This window comes from Cupressus sempervirens, chromosome 8 (assembly GCF_028749045.1).
Source record: "Cupressus sempervirens isolate cs-2001-9-10 chromosome 8, ASM2874904v1, whole genome shotgun sequence".
In the NCBI taxonomy this organism is placed as follows: domain Eukaryota; kingdom Viridiplantae; phylum Streptophyta; class Pinopsida; order Cupressales; family Cupressaceae; genus Cupressus; species Cupressus sempervirens.
This window is the reverse complement of record NC_143125.1, coordinates 80,923,150-80,945,188: the sequence shown is the minus strand read 5'-3', so window position 1 is coordinate 80,945,188 and position 22,039 is coordinate 80,923,150.

The following is a 22,039-nucleotide window of genomic DNA, read 5'->3' as shown; positions in this document are numbered from 1 at the left end:
AAAAATTTTAAAAAATCTTACTTTACCAAGTTGCCCTCTTGGGGCACTACACTTGAAGATAATAACTATAAAAATATTGTACACACTTGTGTAAGAGATGTATTTAAAAAAAGAAGAAGAAGTTTATCTCTAATTTACTTTTCTAAATTAGAACATAAAATTATTTCAACATCACCATTAATGTAAATGTTAATATCTACCAATAAAATCACTCACCTTTTCTTTAAATTGATGAAGGGTACTTCCCTTAATAATACAAACACATAACATAAATAGAGAAATAACAAGAAGTTGCAAGAACAAAAAAATTCGCTTCTTATTATATCCAAGAGTATGAAATTATAATATTTAGAAATAAAACATACAAAGCCACATGGGCATTTTCCTTTCAATGTTTAGTAAGTCGGAGCCACCACCAACATCCCAAAATTGTCCTAAACAACCCTACATGCCTTCTTTATACAAGACAATTTTCTACCACACAAGAAGGTTTCAGAGATTTTTCCCTAGAACTTGAGGCCAACCAAGCCTGAATTATTATTATTATTCATATTTTATTGCATTAGAGTAAGCCCCAACAACTTTCAAAACTCAAAATAAATTTTGAAGAAATTTCATTTTTGCCCATTTCAGGCGGTACAACTTCTAAATACTGTAATTTGTCACTAGTTGCTTCAATAGACTATTATGACCCCATTTCAGAAATGCCATGACCTAACCTACAGCTTCCATCTCATACAAGCTCCGATCAATCAAGGTTTGTCCCCCTTTTTAGAGCCTCTAAAGGCTTCTGAATCGAGTTCAAAGTTTTTTTACCTTACTGCCAATATTGTAAAATTTTAATAACTTTACAAATAAACTTGATATTACAATGAAACTTTACTAGAAGGCATATAAATCTAAAATGAACCTCCAAGGATGAAATCAAAATATTGTGATCTCAAACGACCAACTTATGAAAAATAGTAAGCTTATAGAAATAGTAACTTTGCATTAAGATAGCCCTTATTGAAAATACAACACAAATATTTTTGGATGATGCAAGATTGCCCTTACACCCAAGATGCTTCAATGTCATAAATCCTTGCAATAAATTATATTATTCAAATTAATTTGAGGATAGATGTTACTTTTAATTTTTTGTACAAATAAATTAACTAATATTTTAAACTAATCATCAGAATAAGGAGGGACAAAGCAATAACATGTTAAAGCTTTTTATCTAGTAGTTTGAGAAAACAATTTTTCTATGAGACTATAATCATTTGACAAATCACTAAACAAAAGTTTAAAATGTTTTCATTTGATTTAGAAAGCCACCTTTTCTATTATATAACTCTAATTGGGGTATCCATGTATTGAGGAGCAATAACATAGACAATATTTTAGGAAAGTGGACTAGCTATATCATAAGTGGGAATATTGAACTTGTATTGGGTTAGGGAAGCCAATCATTTTGGAGGGATGAGATATTTTGAGCTAAATTTTTGATAGAGGCTCTAGTAGATGAATTATTGTTGGATGTGTTGGATTAAGATGGAAGTTTAATTTTATCACAGGTAGGTGAAATATTTGAGTCTAAAAAGGTGGAACATTATGATGGTGGGTGAAGAAGATGTGTAATGTCCCCTTTTTAAGATTTATTTTTTAACAATAATTAGATAATAAAATATTATTAAATAATTAATAATAATAAATTCATGTCTTAAAATTAATATTAAAATATAAGCAAGAGCCTACAACACAACGATAAATTACAACCTCTCATCTGACTGGTCTTGGGTTCGAGTTTTCTCGACCTTAACATATACTTATAATAAACCTTGACAAATAATAATCAATTTTAACAAATCATAAGAATAATAAAATAATATAATCTAAGCTTCGACCCATTACCTATCTAAAAGATAAATCAATTCATATAAATAGAAAAAATAAAAATAAATAAATAACATATATAATTTATGTAAATACATAAATAAATAATATAATATAGAATAACATTAATTAATTAAATCTAATGAAAAGTCAAGTGATATGTAATAAAGAGATACGACTCTTTCAAATTAAGATAGAAAAGGGAGAGTTCGTTTGAAAGAGGGGAGGAGGAAAAGAGAGGACTTAAAGAAGGATTTAATAGAAGAGGAAAAGAATGTGAAGAAATAAGGAAGTGATTTTTTAAAAGGGAACAATGACGAAAGGATGCGACATTTTGAAAGGTTAGTAATCATGAAGAGTTGTGAATTTCACGTTGATTATAATTATGAAGGGTTGTGACTTTTCAAATAGATTATGATTATAGAGGAGAACATAAATATAATTGGCTTTCTTCAAAAGGAAGAGAAGGGGGGAATAAAAAATCTTTTATATATATATAGTACATAAAAGAGACTTCAATAACAAAAATTATGAGCTCATGTTTCAACATTTACAATAATTTCTCAGCCCAAACTATCAAAGACCAAAACTAGCTAACCATAAAGACCATAACCATCTAATTTCCATACTTGAATTGCTCATTATAATCTTCCTTGTAAACTTTTTGAGATTGGAGATATTGGTATATGAAACTAGCAAAAGTTTGAACTAATCAATGACATTTTGTGAGGCGATCCAAAAAACTTGCACTATACACACAAACGTACAACCTTGCCACTAGTCATTGCAACGCCCCGCCAAGGGATCCAAAAGAATTAACCTAAAGTTTCACTATGTTTGCTAAACATTTTTTTTTTTAAGTAAGAAAGTATAACATACACATCAAACACATAGTAGCGGAAGCAATAACATGTAATCAACAACAAACATACATCACAAGTCACATTCCTTAAGGATCCCAAGATGTTGAGTCACATTTAAATTTAATTAATTCTAAGTCTAACAACTACCACATACATATGAAAGGATAATCAGAAAGTCCAATGTCCATAATATACATTTGTTTTGAATGCCTCTTGGCAAATTAATTCAGAATGCTCAATCATCCACTGTACATGTCACAGGGTATGAAAGGCTTAAAAGAATATACATATGTAAAGATAAAGATACATCATCCTCAAATCCATGATACAAAGTACAGTAAAATAAATGAAATCATCCATCATACATGATACATCAATACATCCATAATGATAAAACATCCATGAACAGAATGAAGGTAAATGCCAACCAAGAAAACTCCAGTCACGGTGACCACGGACGGATCTCAATGGTAAGAGTAAAAAGCACTACCACCCGACCGCGTGGAACCTGAATGGTCCACTCCCACCGCGCTAAGGAGATAGTCTCAAGTCCCAAATAGGATAACAAAATCTATAATCATAAATACTCTCTAAGTCTAGGAAATCCTATAAGTATGCTAACTCAAGGGCTCCTAAAAAGATCGACATCTAAACCCAGAGGCACCACAAAGACACGTAGGAAACCTACTATGCAAGCGGGAAAGTTTCATCGCAAAAGTCACGTCAGAAGTTACCCGAGCAATCCCTTAGGAATCTCGGGTCCCCTGTGATCCTACGGCCACTAGTATCCTCTCGTACTGACAAGACATACTATGGAATCAAGGTCGTAACCAAGCGTTCTCTCTACCCCATCCTAGTCTGTACTAGCACTCAAGGCATGGGAGAGAACATACAGTTATCTTATTAGATTCATTTAAGTCAGTATTTAGATGAGATGTTTTCACTTATTAAAACAACTTACAATGAGTTACCCTGGCAGCCACTTAGGGCCCCGGCCCCCATCGCAAGCCACTTCCCGACACTACACATAGATAACCTACCGTAAACTCATGAAATCACAAATCACAAATATCACTGCAGCCCTATACAAGCGACTGGAAAACATCAAATGATAATCATAATGATCACAACAGTTCTCTATCACCAACTGAAGGCATCAATAATAAGTCACAATATCCAATGGTTCTCCAACGAGCAACCAACAATTATCCCAATAATAGATCACAATACTGATCGAAGACTCCAAAATGGTCAAGTCAAAACATGTCACAGCGTGACATCACCAAGAACAATTCACTTAAAAACACCTCAGCCTCACATAAGGAAATTGGAAAACAATAACAACTAGTAAAGACATCCATAATAGAGCATAGCATCACATTACCAAGGTCGAGTATAAAGATCGAGAACAAATCACCATAACATCACAATCGCACAACCCCAGAACCTCTGGTAAACGTCCTAAACTGGTCAACATCTAAACAACCCCAAAACTCCCAAAGCATAGTCAGTACAAACAGCACAATACAGTTTCATAGTTTGGGTTTGGTTTGAAAAAACACAATAGGGTTTAAGTTCTAGTTTCGTATATGTTTTCAAGTAATAAATTTTATTTTTCTTTTTCCAATTAATCCATTTCTATAATAACCTCCATTTAATCAATAATCTAATTCTACAATTTAATCGATAATATTCATTATTAATTAACTTTAATTAAACTAATTTAAATTAAATTAATCAATAATTACTGTTCTAATTACTTATATTAATATATTCATTAATTATTAATTTATTAATATTTAACCAAAAATTATTAATAAAATAATATTTACAAAAACTATGTTAAATGCATTAATATTTAATTATTAAATATTAATAAAGATTATTATTAAATAAAATATATTAAAATTTATTAATAAAACTTTTTTTTTAAAATAAAATAATACAAATTTAAAAAAATGAAATTAAAAACAAATATCACAAAACACACACGTATGTTTAATAAGCCTGTCGGCTTAATAACCCGCCTGTGGCCTGCCGCAGTCCTGCGGTCGCAGGGCCTACGGCGATAGGTACTATGTACTTGACGTCGCAGTACCTACGACGCAGGTACTGTCGCGCAGAGCCGCAGCAGTGGGGGTGGGTACGGGGTAATTCCCTCCCCCCCAATATTAATATATATATATATATATATTTTTTTTTTAAATACAATTTTTATAATAAAATTTTATTGATATTCAAATCTGTTAAAGATATATAAATTTATAAATATGTTAAAGTAATTCCTTTTAATATATATAAATATATTGAAAAATTGTTTCCTTCTTTATATTGACAGAGAAAATATAGTCAACCATCCGAACTTCTAATTTAGAATTTCAGTCTTAGATTCAACCCTTCCCATTTAAATACTATGTATACAGAAGTTAATTGATAAACATCTGATAAGTTCCAATATTGTAATGTTTAAACATTCATCATAAAGAATTCAGGTCTATAATCCACAGACACGAAGAAGACAGGAAATAAGAAAATTGCGTAAATAATCAGCGATCAAAACACAAGACCCTACCTGATCTTGATGCTAATACGAAATCCTTGAAAAACTATGAGAGAATTCGCTCCCCTTCAATAACTTTCCTCTGAAAATCTTTCTTGGTATTAGCCTTCTGAAATTCGCTTCCAAAAGTTGTCTCCCAAAAATTCCCATCCAAATTTGTGTCTCCCCAAAAATGAATCCCCAAAGTTGTGATAAAAAGTTTTCTCCTCAAATCGGGGCACTAATTGTGCGTTCACCCGAGAAGACTCTTTGCACAACTGAGTTAACTCCAAATTATCTCTTATTATCTTTTCTTTTATTTTGCATTCATCTTTTCATGCACATTAACTTGAATTATTAAATAACTTTATTTACTATTCCACTTGACTTCTATTTTAAATTAATTTATTACTTTAATCTCATGTGCACTTTATGAAATTAAAAATAACATTATTATTTTCTATTATTTTATCTTTTAATTTATTTCTCATATGTAAACTTATGCTTAGATCATGCGATCTAGAAACCTTTAATAATTTAATATCTTTCAACTTTTAATTTATTTTATAAACTTAATTGATAACATATTTAATTAATTTAAATAACAATAATATTTAGCATTTATTTAAAAATGAACTCTAAATATATTTTTATTAAATTAAATAATTATTATCATGTTCTAAATTTATCTTTGAATTTTTATCTCCAAATTTAATTATTTTATTTAATTAATTTCTCAATTAATTAAATATTAAAGATATCATATTAATTCTCCATTAAATTAAATCATTAATTAATCTTTTTAATTAGACTTAATTAATAGAAAACACATCAAGGACTCATATAACAACATACGAAAACCCTTCATAGAAAAACACATACTAAATCAAAACAAAAGGGTTATAATCACGAAATTACATCATTTGATGCATTCAGAGGGTACTTAACTCAGATACTTGTCCTAATTATCAATTAGGACAATTGGCTAAAGGGTTTAGGATTTGGACTTAAGAGTTTATCTCCCCTCTCTTACCATTGAGATAATGCGATAGGGTACGCTCATCCTGGCAATTCAGGGAAGTCGATAATCGGTACCTGCAACCTGCATAAAATCCACGCATGTACAAACACAATATTCTAAGCTAAACAGACAATGGCAGGAAGTGGTGTATCGTGTAGATCCCGACTAGCAGGTGACTACAACTCCCTACCTTAACCACATCAGAAACACCATAATAAATAAAACAAACACGCACACCATACACATGCAATATGGGTAAGTATCCATCAAAAAGCACATGTGATAATAAACCATCTAACTAATCATCATCGATAACTGAAAACATTGAATAATCATCATACATGCATGAAATATAGAGTACCAAGTAATCTCATCATATAATAAACTGAGTGTAAAACAACATCTGATAATCTCTAAAATAATAATACTAATCATCAAACATAAAATTGGCCTAAAAGAGTTTGGCAATGATATCAGGAATGTAACTAGAAAAATGTAGACTAGGGGCAGGTACTACATCCACCCCCCCAGACTTAGGCTTACTCGTGGAAGCCTATAAACAAATAGGGATATAAATCCCATAATCTAGATGCATCCTCCCATGTAGCTGAAGAGTCATCAATAGGGTCCCATTGGACCCTTACCTGCTCTATGGTTCGACCCCTGAGCATCAACTCCCGCTGCTCTAGAATATGAACTGGCTCCAAAGCCAGCTGCCCGTCCTCTACCTGCAATGCATTCCAATCAAGAATATGTACAACATCAGGGATATACTGTCTAAGTACTGAAACATGGAAAACATCGTGAATGCAAGTAAGGTTGGGCGGTAAAGCAAGACGATAGGCAACTGGACCAATCCTCTCAAGAATATCGAATGGTCCCACAAAGTGAGGTGCTAGCTTCGAGCCCTTTCCATAACGCATCAGACTCTTCCGCGGACATACTCTCAAGAAAACCTTCTCTCCCATAGCAAACTTCTTATCTGTCCTATGTGCATCAGCATACTTTTTCTGCCTATCCTGTGCCGTTGTCAAGTGCTCTCGGATACGCACAACCTGTTGCTCCATGTCACGAAGCATCTCTGGACCCAACAGGTTGTGATCCTCAAGACTATCCCAACTCAAAGGTGTACGACAAGGGCGTCCATATAAGGCTTGGAAAGGTGCCATGCCAATAGAACTGTGATACCCATTGTTGTAAGCAAACTCCACTAGGTAGAGATAGTTCTCCCAATGAGTCTACCTATCCATCACGTACATCCTCAACATATCTTCGAGAACCTGATTCACTCTCTTTGTCTGACCATCTGTCTCTGGGTGATATGCTGAACTGAAATTCAATTGCGCTCCAAGATCATGTTGTAGTGATGTCCAAAATGTGGAAGTGAAAATATGATCCCTATCCGAAATGATCTTTCGGGGAATACCATGTAGTCTCACAATGTCACGCATGAAGACATTAGCTACAGAAGCTGTAGTGTAGGAAGACCTGATTGGTGAAAAATCTGCCACCTTAGTCAACCGATCAACGGTGACCATGATAGCATCATGACGACGAGGAGTCATAGGTGATCCTACTATGAAGTCCATAGAGATGATGTCCCACTTCCATGAAGGAATGAGATTCGGTTGCAAAAGTCCTGCTGGATGCTGGTGTTCTGCCTTGACTCTCTGACACTCAAGACATCTAGCCACAAAATCAGCAATGTCGCGCTTCATTCTGGACCAATAGAATAAATGTCATAAGTCTGCATGCATCTTCTTGACACCTGGATGTGCCGAGTAAGGTGCACGATGGGCCTCTGATAGGATCAATATGCGAAGCTCATCCAGTAGCGGCACATAGATCCTTCCTGAATGTCTCAAAAGGCCATCTGACTCAAGGACATAGCCTGAATACTTACCCTCCAAAGGTCTCCCTGAATCGATCTCACTGCACACCTCCAGATACCACGAATCAGTGGGGAGTGCCTGAAGTATCTGCCATCTCAAATCAACACTAAGAGTTATAGATGATATCACATGTTTCCTGCAACTCAAAGCATCAGCTACTATGTTCTCCTTCCCTTGGATATACTTTACCTCAAAGTCATACTCGCACAAAAACTCCATCCAACGCCTCTGCCTAGCATTCAGATTAGGCTGCGTAAATATGTACTGAAGACTACGATGATCGCTATGTAGTTCAAATTTGTGTCCCAACAAGAAATGTCTCCATCTCAGTAAGGCATGAACTACTGCTGCTAACTCAAGGTCGTGTGTAGGATAATTCAACTCATGATCCTTGAGTTTGCGTGATTCATATGCAATCACTCGACCATTCTGCATTAGAACTGCTCCAATCCCCTCAAGGGAAGCATTTGTACACACCATGAAATCACCTTCTGGTTCAGGTACTGTTAAGATCGGTGCACTGGTCAGAAGCTCTTTGAGCTTCTGAAATGCTTCTTCGCATTTTTCTGTCCATAAAAACTTCTGTCCTTTCCTCTGAAGGGAGGTAATAGGATGTGCTATTCTGGAGAAGTTTTGGACAAATCTGCGATAACAACCAGCTAGACCCATGAAACTACGAATCTTTGACACATTAGTGGGTGCAGGCCAATCTACTATTGCCTGGATCTTCGCAGGGTCTACAGAGATACCTTCACCTGAAATAACGTGTCCTAAATACTGTATCTCTGATTGAAAGAAATCACACTTTGCTGCATTGGCACAAAGTTGATTATCTCTCAAGCACTGCAAAACCAAACTCAGATGTTCCTCATGTTCCTTTTGGGACCTATAATATATCAGTATATCATCGAGGAACACAGGAACAAATCTATCAAGATAGGAACGGAACACCCCATTCATTAAGCACATGAAAATTGATGGAGCGTTCGTCAGCCCAAAGGGTACCACTGTGAACTCATAATGTTCGTAGCGAGTTCGAAAGGTGGTCTTATGAATATCAGCCTCCTTGATGCGAAGTTGATGGTATCCTGACTTAAGATCAATCTTGGAGAACACTGTAGCTCCCTTGATCTAATCAAATAAATCATCAATCCTTGGTAAAGGATGCCTGTTCTTTATTGTCACCTTGTTTAGCTGTCTGTAATCAATGCAAAGGCCCAAAGAACCATCTTTCTTCTTCACGAAGAGCACTGGAGCTCCCCATGGTGATACACTAGGTTGAATACTACCCTTGGCCAAAAGTTCCTCTAACTGCAAACGCAACTCACTTAACTCCTGAGTGGTCATACAGAAAGGAGCTCTAGAGATAGGTTCCGCTCCTGGAGTGAGCTCAATGCTAAAATCAATTTCTCTCTTCAGAGGCATGCTTGGGATCTCACTCGGAAAGACATCTGCAAACTCCTGTAAAATAGGGTGATCGAGGGTCTTCCTCGTAGAGTCTTTTTCATCTAGCTCATTTACCGTAACGAAAAATACTTGACATCCCTTACGAAAGCTCCGCTTTAATTGCATAGCAGAGATCATCCGTAGAGATATAGGCCTCGGTATCCCCACAATCTCAACATCCTTCCCTTGGTCATCCTGACACATAATGGTCTTCTTTCTGCAGTCTATACTAGCCCTATGAGAGCCAAGCCAATCCATACCTAAGACCACATCGTAGGAGCCAAGAGGAATAACTCGGAGGTCAACTGAAGTCTCAAACCCTCCTATGCTAAGTCCACACTTATTAACTACAGAATCTGTGGAAACTTTAGCTCCTGAGGCTAGTTCCACTTGCCAACTATGATCTTGCTTAACCGACTCCAACTTACACTTAACAACTAGAGATGGAGAAATGAAAGAATCTGTAGTACCTGAATCAAACAATACAGAGAGAGGTGTACCTCGGATAGCTCCTGTAGTCTCAACTACTATCCCCTGATGGTCTACCTGACGGTGATCCACCACTGCAAATACTCTATGAGATCTACCTGCATCTCCGACTATAGGCTCAGATGCTGTTGGCCTAGGTCCTGAATACTGAGATGCTCATTGTGGACAGTACACTGCAATGTGACCAATTTGTCCACACGAATAACATCCTGTGCCCCTACCAGATCCTCTCCCTATAGGTGGTGCATTTGACCACTGGTGGCTATCCCTGCTAGCAAAAGATTGGCTGCTTTGTGTAGGCTGAGACTGTTGATTCTGTTTATTATGTTGAGCATTGCGATTGATCCTAGAGTTGGAACCACTGCCACCACTCTGTGCCTGAGGGTAAAATCCCTTATGCTGCTGAGGCTGCTGCTGAGAATGCTGCTGAGACTGATTCCTCTTAGGGAAGGGAGGCTTCTTGATTCCACCGGAGTTGTGGTTGCCCTTAGATCCTGCTGTAGTAGGCGCTCCCACAAAACCCCCCTGTCCAAGGTTGACACTCTGCTCTACAAGGATAGCTCGATGTACCGCATCCTTGAGGGTTTTAGGCTCAAATACCTTAACACCCCCAACAAAATGGTTGTTCAAGCCTTGAATGAAATGTTGTGCCAACTGCACTGGGTTGTCACTGAATCCCGAAAAGGGCATGAGCTCATAGAACTTGCGCTCATACTCTACAACGGTCATAGTGTACTGTCTCAGGTTATGGAACTCATCTGCTCTATGCTACTTCCATTCCTCTAGTAGGAATCGCTCATGAAAGCTCTTCAAGAAAATCTCCCAAGTGACACTACCCATGTTAATGCCCAACTTCTTTTCCTCAATAGTCCACCAGGTGGCCCCAAATAACTCCAGGTTGGTAATGGCAAACCTCGCTTTGACATTACTGTCAAAGTCCTGCATAGCAAAAATCCTATCAAGGGCAATAAGCCACTGCTCAGCTACATACCCAGAACCTTGCCCATTAAAGGGCTTGATCTTGGACCTCTGAAGGTCCTTCATCTGAGAGAATACAATGGATCTATGTCGATCCCTCTGAGGGCTCCTAGACCTGTGTCTATGCTCATGTCCTACCTGGTGTGCTTTATCCTGCTCCTGCTCGTGAACAGGAGGTAAGCGATCAATAATGGTTCGCATCATTTGCCTCAGATCAACCTCCTCAGAGTCGGCATGTCCCTCTCTGTGGTTCTCTTCCTGGTGTTCACTGACATGCTCTTCCCTATTCTCTTCCTGAATGGGGCTCTCGTGGATAGACTCATGAACACTGATATCTCTGCCTTGTCCACGGCCTCTGCCACGGCCAAGGCTACGGCCTCTAATGGAAGATCTTGTCCCAGATACCATCCTACAATAATATCCAAGATACAGAATGCTATAACAACCATAATGCATAAAATTGTAAATCGTATATATAAAAGACACACATTTTGCAAACAGTAAAAGTGTCGTTTCCAGTTTAAAGTCTTAGTGTTGAAGTGTGAAAAATATGCAACTAATAGTTTACATCATGTTTCAGTTCAACTAGTTTCAAGTTTCAGTTTAAGGTTTGCATTCTTGTTCAACTAGTTAACACTAGTGGCATTCCAATATACCCAGAGCTCCCAATGTAGAAACTCGCGCTCTGATACCAGATGTAACGCCCCGCCAAGGGATCCAAAAGAATTAACCTAAAGTTTCACTAAGTTTGCTAAACATTTTTTTTTTTTTAAGTAAGAAAGTATAACATACACATCAAACACATAGTAGCGGAAGCAATAACATGTAATCAACAACAAACATACATCACAAGTCACATTCCTTAAGGATCCCAAGACGTTGAGTCACATTTAAATTTAATTAATTCTAAGTCTAACAACTACCACATACATATGAAAGGATAATCAGAAAGTCCAATGTCCATAATATACATTTGTTCTGAATGCCTCTTGGCAAATTAATTCGGAATGCTCAATCATCCACTGTACATGTCATAGGGTATGAAAGGCTTAAAAGAATATACATATGTAAAGATAAAGATACATCATCCTCAAATCCATGATACAAAGTACAGTAAAATAAATGAAATCATCCATCATACATGATACATCAATACATCTATAATGATAAAACATCCATGAACAGAATGAAGGTAAATGCCAACCAAGAAAACTCCAGTCACGGTGACCACGGACAGATCTCAATGGTAAGAGTAAAAAGCACTACCACCCGACTGCGTGGAACCTGAATGGTCCACTCCCACCGCGCTGAGGAGATAGTCTCAAGTCCCAAATAGGATAACAAAGCCTATAATCATAAATACTCTCTAAGTCCAGGAAATCCTATAAGTATGCTAACTCAAGGGTTCCTAAAAAGATCGACATCTAAACCCAGAGGCACCACAAAGACACGTAGGAAACCTACTATGCAAGCGGGAAAGTGTCATCGCAAAAGTCACGTCGGAAGTTACCCGAGCAATCCCTTAGGAATCCCGGGTCCCTTGTGATCCTGCGGCCACTAGTATCCTCTCGTACTGACGAGGCATACTACAGAATGCAAGGTCGTAACCAAGCGTTCTCTCTACCCCATCCTAGTCTGTACTAGCACTCAAGGCATGGGAGAGAACATACAGTTATCTTATTAGATTCATTTAAGTCAATATTTAGATGAGATGTTTTCACTTATTAAAACAACTTACAATGAGTTACCTTGGCAGCCACTTAGGGCCCTGACCCCATCGCAAGCCACTTCCCGACACTACACATAGATAACTTACCCTAGACTCATGAAATCACAAATCACAAATATCACTGCAGCCCTATACAAGCGACTGGAAAACATCAAATGATAATCATAATGATCACAACAGTTCTCTATCAGCAACTGAAGGCATCAATAATAAGTCACAATATCCAATGGTTCTCCAACGAGCAACCAACAAGTATCCCAATAATAGATCACAATACTGATCGAAGACTCCAAAATGGTCAAGTCAAAACATGTCACAGCGTGACATCACCAAGAACAATTCACTTAAAAACACCTCAACCTCACACAAGGAAATTGGAAAACAATAACAACCAGTAAAGACATCCATAATAGAGCATAGCATCACATTACCAAGGTCGAGTATAAAGATCGAGAACAAATCACCATAACATCACAATCGCACAACCCCAGAACCTCTGGTAAACGTCCTAAACTGGTCAACATCTAAACAACCCCAAAACCCCCAAAGCATAGTCAGTACAAACAGCACAATACAGTTTCATAGTTTGGGTTTGGTTTGAAAAAACACAATAGGGTTTAAGTTCCAGTTTCGTATATGTTTTCAAGTAATAAGTTTTTTTTATTTTATTTTTCCAATTAATCCATTTCTATAATAACCTCCATTTAATCAATAATCTAATTCTACAATTTAATCAATAATATTCATTATTAATTAACTTTAATTAAACTAATTTTAATTAAATTAATCAATAATTACTGTTCTAATTACTTATATTAATATATTCATTAATTATTAATTTTTTAATATTTAACCAAAAATTATTAATAAAGTAATATTTACAAAAACTATGTTAAATGCATTAATATTTAATTATTAAATATTAATAAAGATTATTATTAAAATATTATTAAATAAAATATATTAAAATTTATTAATAAAAATTTTAAATAATAATAAAACTTTTTTTTTTAATAAAATAATACAAATTTAAAAAAATGAAATTAAAAACAAATATCACAAAACACACATGTATGTTTAATAAGCCCGTCGGCTTAATAACCCGCCTGTGGCCTGCCGTAGTCCTGCGGTCGCAGGGCCTGCGGCGGTATGTACTGTCGCGCAGAGCCGCGGCAGTGGGGGTGGGTACGGGGTAATTCCCTCCCCCCCAAATATATATATATATATATATATATATATATATATATATATATATTTTTTTTTAAATACAATTTTTATAATAAAATTTTATTGATATTCAAATCTGTTAAAGATATATAAATTTATAAATATGTTAAAATAATTCCTTTTAATATATATAAATATATTGAAAAATTGTTTCCTTCTTTATATTGATAGAGAAAATATAGTCAACCATCCGAACTTCTAATTTAGAATTTCAGTCTTAGATTCAACCCTTCCCATTTAAATCCTATGTATACAGAAGTTAATTGATAAGCATCTGATAAATTCCAATATTGTAATGTTTAAACATTCATCATAGAGAGAATTCAGGTCTACAATCCACAGACACGAAGAAGACAGGAAATAAGAAAATTGCGTAAATAATCAGCGATCAAAACAGAAGACCCTACCTGATCCTAATGCTAATACAAAATCCTTGAAAAACTATGAGAGAATTCGCTCCCCTTCAATAACTTTCCTCTGAAAATCTTTCTTGGTATTAGCCTTCTGAAATTCGCTTCCAAAAGTTGTCTCCCAAAAATTCCCGTCCAAATTCGTGTCTCCCCAAAAATGAACCCCCAAAGTTGTGATAAGAAGTTTTCTCCTCAAATTGGGGCACTAATTGTGCGTTCACCCGAGAAGACTCTTTACACAACTGAGTTAACTCCAAATTATCTCTTATTATCTTTTCTTTTATTTTGCATTCATCTTTTCATGCACATTAACTTGAATTATTAAATAACTTTATTTACTATTCCACTTGACTTCTATTTTAAATTAATTTATTACTTTAATCTCATGTGCACTTTATGAAATTAAAAATAACATTATTATTTTCTATTATTTTATCTTTTAATTTATTTCTCATATGTAAACTTATGCTTAGATCATGCGATCTAGAAACCTTTAATAATTTAATATCTTTCAACTTTTAATTTATTTTATAAACTTAATTGATAACATATTTAATTAATTTAAATAACAATAATATTTAGCATTTATTTAAAAATGAACTCTAAATATATTTTTATTAAATTAAATAATTATTATCATGTTCTAAATTTATCTTTGAATTTTTATCTCCAAATTTAATTATTTTATTTAATTAATTTCTCAATTAATTAAATATTAAAGATATCATATTAATTCTCCATTAAATTAAATCATTAATTAATCTTTTTAATTAGACTTAATTAATAGAAAACACATCAAGGACTCATATAACAACATACGAAAACCCTTCATAGAAAAACACATACTAAATCAAAACAAAAGGGTTATAATCACGAAATTACATCATTTGATGCATTCAGAGGGTACTTAACTCATATACTTGTCCTAATTATCAATTAGGACAATTGGCTAAAGGGTTTAGGATTTGGACTTAATAGTTTATCTCCCCTCTCTTACCATTGAGATAATGCAATAGGGTACGCTCATCCTGGCAATTCAGGGAAGTCGATACCCAATACTTGCAACCTGCATAAAATCCATGCATGTACAAACACAATATTCTAAGCTAAACAGACAATGGCAGGAAGTGGTGCATCGTGTAGATCTCGACTAGCAGGTGACTACGACTCCCTTCCTTAACCACATCAGAAACACCATACATAAATAAAACAAACATGCACACCATACACATGCAATATGGGTAAGTATCCATCAGAAAGCACATGTGATAATAAACCATCTAACTAATCATCATCGATAACTGAAAACATTGAATAATCATCATACATGCATGAAATATAGAGTACCAAGTAATCTCATCATATAATAAACTGAGTGTAAAACAACATCTGATAATCTCTAAAATAATAATACTAATCATCAAACATAAAATTGGCCTAAAAGAGTTTGGCAATGATATCAGGAATGTAACTAGAAAAATGTAGACTAGGGGCAGGCACTACAGTCATTTATACATGGAAACACAATTCACAACCTTAAAAAGTTAATCCTAAAAGCACATTCCAAAATGTGAATATCACCTCTATTACTGTGTCCAAATTTGAATAATTGGAAGATGAGAATGGATGTAACTATATGTTAAAATTAACAACTTTCTAGAGAAAAAACATGCAAAATATTCCCTTAATGCATAAATTCTAAAAATTGAGGTTGTGAAAACTATATAAGCAATTCCAAAGTAGCCCTTATCACCCAACAAAATGATTATGCAACCTATAAAACAAAAAGTCTCAAATTATTAAAAGCCACAAAAAATTGATTCTTCATAGATGTCCATTATAGATGTTGTGGGGAGGAGTACCAATTGAAGCAAAAAATTTCAAAACTTAATCAACAACAACATTTAACATAAAAATCACTTAAGGGCTTTCTAGAAGCTCGAGGATTCAACATAGGAATGGAGGGATAAATCCCTTAATGCATTCAAAAAATTATGTATTCAATTTAGGCTCCACTCATAAGCTATCCTCTTAGTTTATCTGGTTTTTGATCGCCCATGCCTTCATGTGTTCCTCAATTTTTTCTTCGTCTTCCTTTGACCTATTAACCCTAGCCTTCATTGTTGCAATGTCTTCATCGATTATGTGCTTCGTTATCAATAATTTTAGTGTGTACCAACCAATTCTAGCTCACCTAAAACACTAGTGTCACAAATCATCATACAAATGGGGTGAGCCTAGTGCCTTGGATCTTCTCAATCCTTGTTTTCCTTTCCCCTAAATTAAGCTCCCATCCTAGGACTAAGATGGAAAGGATCTCCTTGATCCCTTCTAGGGTTTTTATCGAAACAATCTTGTGCACGACACAACAAAAAATGCCTTTGGATTCACCTAGTTGCACAACCTAGGCCATGATTATTGAATAAACATCAATATTTGTTCAATGTTAGTTTTTCACCAAGAAAAATATGTCTCCCAGCAACAATTTCACAACCTCTATGAGTTGTGGGTGAACAAATTCAAACATGTTGTCCATTTTAGATTTACCAACCTCTCTATGGAAAGGTTGTTGTTATTTGTTGCATTTAAGGATGAATGAGGAATGCATTGTAACACTTTGCAAATCCCTTGAGAAATCCTGAAATGATTGTGAATTGGGTAGAGAATTAAAGTTACAACTTGAGGGGGTGAGTGATATTTTCATTAATTCTTATCCCACCACCTTACAACCACACATGTGGAACACATCACAAAATGAATTTAGCTTCTAGTTCTTTAAATAACACATGTAGGATGTGTCACTTTCCCAGATTATGTTAAGGAATGTTAGTCTCCAACAACTTGTAAATGTGCATTTTTAAGTCCTCAATTATGATTTCAGACACTTCAAGATTTAGTGTCCAATTAGACATTTTATTAGCTCCAAAGTTTCCAGCTCTTCTGATGTGGGTTATTTGCCACGTCCTTAATATTAGTGTATATAGGGTTATGAATAATTGACTTGTGGCTATCTTAATTCTTAATTACGTCATGTTATCATTATTATATTATTATTTAGGTGGGTAGGTCAGCCTAGGTGTCATGTAGGGTTGTGTCTATTCAACCTAAGCATAATTAGGTATTTATAGGAGGTTGTGAGTCTTATTTCAAGATCATATTGTGAAGTGTGTTCTCATTGGAGATATTTGGAGGTTGCCCGCTTGAAGTGGCTTATTACTCTCAGTTATTATCAAGTATTTATATAATATTTCATATTATTTCTTGTATTGTGCAAGTTATTTCATTACAAGTGGTATCAGAGCATGATCTTCGCACCATAGAGGCAAGATTTTTTCTCAACATTGGGGTGATTTTGGGAATAGCATAACTCTTCGATTTTAGTAAAATTTTCAAATATTTTTAAAGGGTTTTTGAAGACCATATCAAAGAAGCTATAATCCAAAATTTAAAGGGATTGGAGCAAATTTGAGCAAATTATTGCATAAATATTATTTCTACACAATTTATTGAGATCTTCATGTCTCTCACATCTTGTTGAATTGGAGTATAAATTGTATTGGGTTTTTGAATACATATTAGAGGAGCCTAAATTTCAAAGCTTGGAGAAATTGAAGAAAAAAAAGCAAGATATTGCAAAATTAGGAAAATTCGCTCTCAAGGGAGCAAATTTGCTTTTTTTATTTTTTATTTTTCCAAGCGAGGGTATATTGGCCCTAGTAAGTTATAGTAAAAAATAAATAAATAAATTAGAGAATTTACATTTCATTTGTGGGATTTATTTCAAAAATATTGCTTTCCATCATGACGGGGCCTTCAACAAGAGGCAAAAAGAATTGCTAGCACACCGGGGAAATCCTCTGATCAAGATTGGGAAACAACAGAGGATAGTAATCCCAACGAGGAACTAAGTTCAAGGAAGAGGTTAAGAGGGATATGTGTGACCTACAAGGAGATATATTAGATATATGAAGCATGTGAAGCACCTATATGAATGAAACAAGGAAGGAGCTCTCAAGCAATCAAGGTGAAACCTTCAAGTTGACTAATAATGACACAAATTTTAATACTCTTACGGGATCTAGGAATTTTTTTCCAGAGGTGGATATGCGCAAATTTGATGGCAAGGATCCTCTAACATGGATAAATCAAATGTAGAATTTTTTTGAAGTACATCAAACCCCATATGGACAAAAGGTCACGATGGCTTCCTTATATCTAGAACGAGATCAATTCATTTGGTATCGTTGGCTTTGTACTCATAGAGGAAAACGGGTCTCACCAGTCTCACCATATCATGATCAATTTTTACTAAAGAACTCCAAGTGCAATATAGCAATAGCGTGACAGAAAACTTCATTAGCCAACTTGCTAAGCTTCAACAAATAGAATTAGTTAAGGATTATATTCAAAAATTACAAAATATATCCTTAAGAATGGGTACAATTACAGAGGAGAACTTGAATGATTTATTCTTGGGTGGTCTCAAGGATCAAATTCAACATGAGGTATGCATGTTTTGTCCTAGCTCAGTAAATGAGTCTTTTGTATTGGCACGTAGGGTAGAGGAGAAGTTCTTGATTCCTAGAAAGCAAGGGGCTAATGTGACAAGAGAAAATGGATATTCAACACCTTCTCTTCCTCGACCTACTAGATTGACTCCACAAAAAATTGAGGATAAAAGAGCAAAAGGATTGTGTTTCAACTATGATAGAAAATATAGTTGAGGACATAAGTGTAGTGAAAATAAATTGTTTTATATTGAAGGTCCAAGTGAGGAAGAAGAGGATGAACCCATATTAGAGGAGGACAGGGAGTCAGGTAAGGAATCACATGATTCTCAACCAATCATTTCTTGTCATGCACTTTCAGGTTTTAGTGCACCACAAATTCTCAAGGTAGTGGGTTTCTTAAAGAAGCAGAAAGTAACAATGTTGATCGACTCAAGTAGTACTCATAATTTCATCAACAAAAAGTTGGCAACTCTTCTAAATTGTTTTATATATCCATCCCTAGAGTTTCAAGGTTTGATTGTAGATGGGGGCACAATTAGTTGTTCAAGGAAGTGACATAGCATCAAATTATCCATGGGAGATTATCAACTTGATACCCCAATGTATGTGATATCCACGGGTGCAACAGATATTGTTTTGGGAGTACAATGGCTTACTACATTGGGAACAATTGAGATGTACTTCCAAGAACTATTCATGTGATTTCAACCAAAAGGAAAGGTAGTGGAGCTAAGGGGATTGAAGGCAAAATCCCCATAGATGGTAAGCTCTCGTCAAATGAAAAAGTTTCTTAAGAAAGGAGTGGATGGATTTTTGGCCTAGCTATGTTCATTAGAAGTCTCTCAATCTAATGCTCTTACTCATCTAGATTTACAAGCAATAATTGATCGTCACTCAATGATTCTTGGAGATATGCCTAGAGGACTTCCTCTTAAGAGGGATCATGACCATGCCATAAAACTAGTTTTAGGGAGCCAACCACCAAACATTAGGCCTTGTAAGTACCCACACATACAAAAAAGTGAGATAGAAAAAATTATTGAGGAAATGCCAGAGGCAAGAATTATGAGGCATAGCCAAAGTGCTTACTCCTCACCTGTTGTGATGGTGCATAAGAAGTATGAAACTTGGTACATGTCTCCAAATTATAGAGTGCTCAACAAGTACACCATCAAAGATAAGTTTCCTATTCCAGTCATCGATGATCTTCTAGATGAATTAAATAGAGCTATGCATTTTACCAAGTTAGATCTTAGATCAGGTTATCATCAAATTCAAATTAAGGAGGAAGATATTTGCAAGACAACATTTCAAACTCATGAGGGTCATTATGAATTTTTGGTGATGCCATTTGGTCTTCCCATTGCACCGTCTACATTTCAAAGTTTGATGGATTCCATTTTTAAGAAGTTTTTGGGAAAGTTAGTGTTAGTGGTTTTTTATGATATATTAATTTATAGCAAGACTTGGGAAGAACATTTGCAGCATGTAGATCAAGCATTACAATTACTCGAAGATCATCAACTCTATGTTAAGCCATCCAAGTGTGCTTTTAGTCATAAGGAGGTAGAGTATTTGGGACACATAGTTTCATGTGAAGGAGTAAAGGTGGACCCTAGCAAAATGAAGGCTATCATGGAATGCCCTATTCCAAAAACCATTAAGAAGTTGAGGGGTTTCTTGGGATTGGCAAGGTACTATAGAAGATTTGTGAAGAATTATGGCCGTATAACAACACCCCTTACCACTCTATTGAAGAAGGATTCTTTTCATTGGAATGAATCCGCTCATGTAGCATTTGAGCAATTGAAGAAGGCTATGTGTACAATTCTAGTACTTGCCACTCTGGACTTCACCAAGGAATTCATATTGGAATGTGATGCCTTTGGAAATGGGATAGGAGCATTTCTCATGCAATAAGGTCGACCAATTGCTTTTGAGAGTCATTAATTAAAAGGTAAAAATCAACTCAAACCTATTTATGAGAAGGGAATGTTAGTAATCCTTCATGCAGTTAAAAAATGGAGGCCTTATTTAATGGATCAACACTTCAAGGTTAAGATAGATCATGACAACCTAAAATATTTTTTGGAACAAAGACTATCTTCAGAAGAGAAACAAAAATGGGTCACTAAGATGTTGGGATATGACTTTGAAATTGTATACAAGAAAGGGAAGGGAAATATTGTGGCCGATGCACTTTCTAGGAAGGATGAAAAAGATGAAGCATTATTGTGTGCCCTTTCAATGTTACAAGAAAATTGTGTGGTAGAAGCCAAAGAAGAGTGGCAAAATGATGCTGCAACAAGTAATCTCTTCCAACAAATAAAAAGTGACCCTAGTAGTTCATATAAGTTTTCTTTAAAGGGGGATATTCTTTGGTATAAAAAGCGCTTGTATCTTTGCAAGAATTACACTCTTAAACACAAGATTCTCAAAGAACTACATGAGTCCTCAATTGGTGGTCATTCTGGATTTTTGAAGACATATCATCTATTCAAGCAAGATTTTTTTGGGAAGGGCTAAAAGGTGATGTTCAAAATTTTGTGGCTAAATGTTTGGTTTGTCAAAGAAATAAGGGGGAAACAATTAAGACACCAGGTCTCTTGCAACCATTATCTATTCCTACCCAACATTAGAGAGAGGTATCCACGGACTTCATCACAAGGCTTCCCAAATCTAAAGGTCATTATGTCATCATGGTAGCAGTTGACCGCCTCACTAAATATGCACATTTCATTGCATTATCACATCCTTTTACAACAAGTTTAGTGGCAAAAGTTTTCTTCGAGACTATCCAAAAGCTACATGGTACACCCAAGGCTATTGTTAGTGATCGTGATCCTATCTTTACTAGTCACTTTTAGAAAGATTTATTCTCATGTTTGCATACTCAATTGGCTCATAGTTCTTCATACCATCCTCAATCAGATTGGCAAACTGAGTTTGTTAATAAATGTTTGGAAGGATATCTACGTTGTTTCACTTTATAAAAACAATCTCAATGGGTAGATTGGCTACCTCTTGCAGAATGGTTGTACAAGACTTCTTTTCAT